Here is a 3,624-nt window from a genome sequence, read left to right as displayed (position 1 = left end):
AAACTTAATATACTTACTTAAAAGTTCTTTCAAATGACGATACTACCAAAAGTTAAAAGAAAATTGTATTTCTTAATTTTAAGAACTTTAATAAAACTTAGTAAAACAAATTATAATCAATAAATTATGATACAAATAAATAAATTATTTTTAATTATTTCTAAAAATTAAAAACTTATAATCTAAAATTATAATTTTTTGGGAATATATGGACACTTGTATTCAACACGTCATATTTTTTATGCTACGATTGTAGTGATTATTATAACTAATTTTAGTATTCATAGTATTTTATTATTATTATTATTATTTCATGGATTTAATAATATTGTCAGGTTTAAATACTAGGTAGACAGGTAGTTCATATATACATTTCATATTTCAAGGAAGTACACAAATAATATATTAATAATAATATGATACCTTCTATAACCATCATACAATTTGAGATAGTTAATTTACATAATTTCAATTTGTATAAATATATTTATTACATATTATCTGATGTAAGAAATATTTATAGTAATAAGAGTGACTCAAAACAAACAATCATATAAGTATCGACCCAATTTTAGGGTCAATCAGAGGCAACGAAAGTGCCCATTAGATAGTTACTATGGAATTGTAAAAGTCATTTCATAGATTACTAATATTCTGGTAAATATAACATTATATTACTATAGTTAAATATTATCGTGTAAGCATTAATCTATGAAGTATATATATACATATATATTTTTATATTTGATTAAATAATTTGAAAATAAAATTGTTAAGCCATAAAAATCCACGGGTAATTCGATTGGGGTCTTACCATTACTCATTAGGATATTAAAGTCCAAACATTAAATAAATAAATCAATCTAGTCATAAAAAAATATAATCTAATTTCATATCAATGTATATAAATATTAAAATCTTTTAGATTTATTATAAACTTATAGTTTATAACTCGCTACAGAACTACAAGTTGTGTTAGTAACTAGATGAGTAATTGTGTATTTGTGTACATACATTTCACATCATATAAATGTTACCGATCTTTAAAAAACAAATATTTTATACGGTTTCCTAAAATGTATTAAATAGCTTATAAATATTTATCCAAAATCCAAGATAAAATAAATAATACATTGTTAATATTTCAATATAAAGTATATATAGATCCAACGGTAAAAAACATTATATTTTTCTCTATTTAAACGTTAAGTGTTGTATAAATACTCCGGTAGATGGCATTGATTATATTATGTATACAATGTTGAATATTATACCTAAGTGGCAAAGTTTAACCTTTAAAATAAGCTTAAAGCATATTTAGAATACGCTATTTAAGACTTAGAAAAGTTTAATAATAAATTTAAACAATAAAACATAGTGAACAATATGAAAGATATTATTATTATTATTATTATAAGCAGGTAAATTTATATTCATCATTATTATTAGAGTACTATATAAAAATAAAAAATTCACAATAAAAATAAATACATTTTAGTAGATAATTATAATATAAAAACATGAATAAATTATACTACCTATTCATGATCAATAGAACTCGTTAATTATTTTAAATACAGAATTTTGTTTGGCCATTGTGATGGAGACATTATATTATTTAAAAGTATAAATAGTTAAGTATATCAAAACAATTTAATAAGTAAATAGTTTTCAGCTAAATTTTTTATGTCATGGTTATATGGTAAAAAAAAAATTATGCTTTTATTAATTTGGTTAAGTAGGTATCATATTATCTGTTTTTTTTATATTATTTCTTAAATAACACGTCGAAACAATTACTTAAGCTTTACTTACTTATATCCTAAAAAGTCATCCTTTTGAGTCTTAGACTGGTAAAAATATTTGCTAACCATATTGTAATTTAATGGCTACTTTAAAACAAAATATACAACAAGTGCTTAACATTCTCAGCTTTAAATTAAGCATTTACAAACTTTCAAAACGTGTTTTACAATTCGTTTGATGGTAATAACTAATTAGTGTCTATATTATCTAAAATGTAACAAGCAAATACTCACATTATATCTAAAAAATATACTTCAGCTAATTACTAACTTCAAAAATAAGATGATACAATCAATAGATAAAAATATAAATTTAGTTGAACAAGATTGTAATGACCCGAGAAATCTATAGTGATCGGAGCTATTATGCATTCCATATTATGAATAGATGAACAATTTTTGCTAGTTTTTAATTATTATTACTTCATACGTAATATAATAAAAATTAAGCATAACAAATATGTAATAACAACACTGGGAATTAACGAGTTAATATGTAACATAACGAGTTAAGTTGTTTTTCAAGATATGCTTTTATATTCTTATCAAGTAATTAATTGTATATTCACATTAAATTAACTTTTTTTTCTTATTTATGTAATCTAAAAATTACAAATATGTTTTGCGTTATTCAAAATACGAATATAACAATTGTTCATAAAGAGAAAAAAAACTAAACGGAAATATTAAATTGGGCTGCTGAAGTATTAGATGGAGTGTTTTTGATTTTGATAGTGATCAAAATAACATGGGTATCTATAAACTTATATAAATCTTTAAATACATTTCAATAAAAAATTAGAATTTTGTCCATGTACATCAGTTTTAAATATCTTACAGATTATATTACCAGATAACTCTGTTCAACATTTTCAAAAGACTTTAGCCCATTGAAACTCTTAGCGTTAGAAGTTCAAATTTCTACGACTTTGAATAATCGTCCATTAAATAACTATTTATCTTCTTTTGATATTTTGTTGTGATTCAAAAAAAATAACAGAAATAACTTAAAATGTTCACTAAATAATTATATTTTCATTTAAAACGTCATATTATGGTCCATTTTAAGATTTTATAAGTAAGAACAATTTTCGATTTTTTTTTCGATCAATAAAATAAAATTATATAAAACATAAAAAATATACAATTGGTTTGCTTGTCCAAAAAGTTTGTAATACGATTTTATTATTTATAGATATTCAAAAATATTAATTATATATATTATATTAAAATAAGATAGATTTTTTTTAAGCATTTGAAGTTCAAATTATAACAAAATTCGTTATTCACCATATATTTGTACATTATTTTGCGATAAAAAATTATTTAAATGTTTAATATTGTTACCATCATATTATTTTAAAATTGTATACAAAGTTGCATACAAGTATTTTAGACTGAAATTATAGATGTAAACAATTTATAAACACAATAAAATTTTATAGGCAATTTGAAGTTCAAAATTAAATATTTTTTTAAACAATGAATAACGATTTAAGTTTTTTATTGTAATTCAAAAATATTATTATTTTGTACTTGAAACTTTTACATAATATATTGATATTAATATATTATTATATTTTAAATATAAAACGTAACGGTAACATTTTCATAAGATAAAAACCATGATATTATTTATACCGTTTTATGATAAGTAAGCATTAACTCATCAATAAGTATGAATAATATGTTATATCAATATATAATGTATATGTAGATACGATTATAATACTAAAATAATAAATGTTACGTTTTCAACAATAATTAATTAAGTTTATCAAAATTACTAATAATAAAATATATTACTTTAATTGATATT

This window comes from Rhopalosiphum maidis, chromosome 3 (assembly GCF_003676215.2).
Source record: "Rhopalosiphum maidis isolate BTI-1 chromosome 3, ASM367621v3, whole genome shotgun sequence".
In the NCBI taxonomy this organism is placed as follows: domain Eukaryota; kingdom Metazoa; phylum Arthropoda; class Insecta; order Hemiptera; family Aphididae; genus Rhopalosiphum; species Rhopalosiphum maidis.
Note: the sequence above shows the minus strand (reverse complement) of the source record.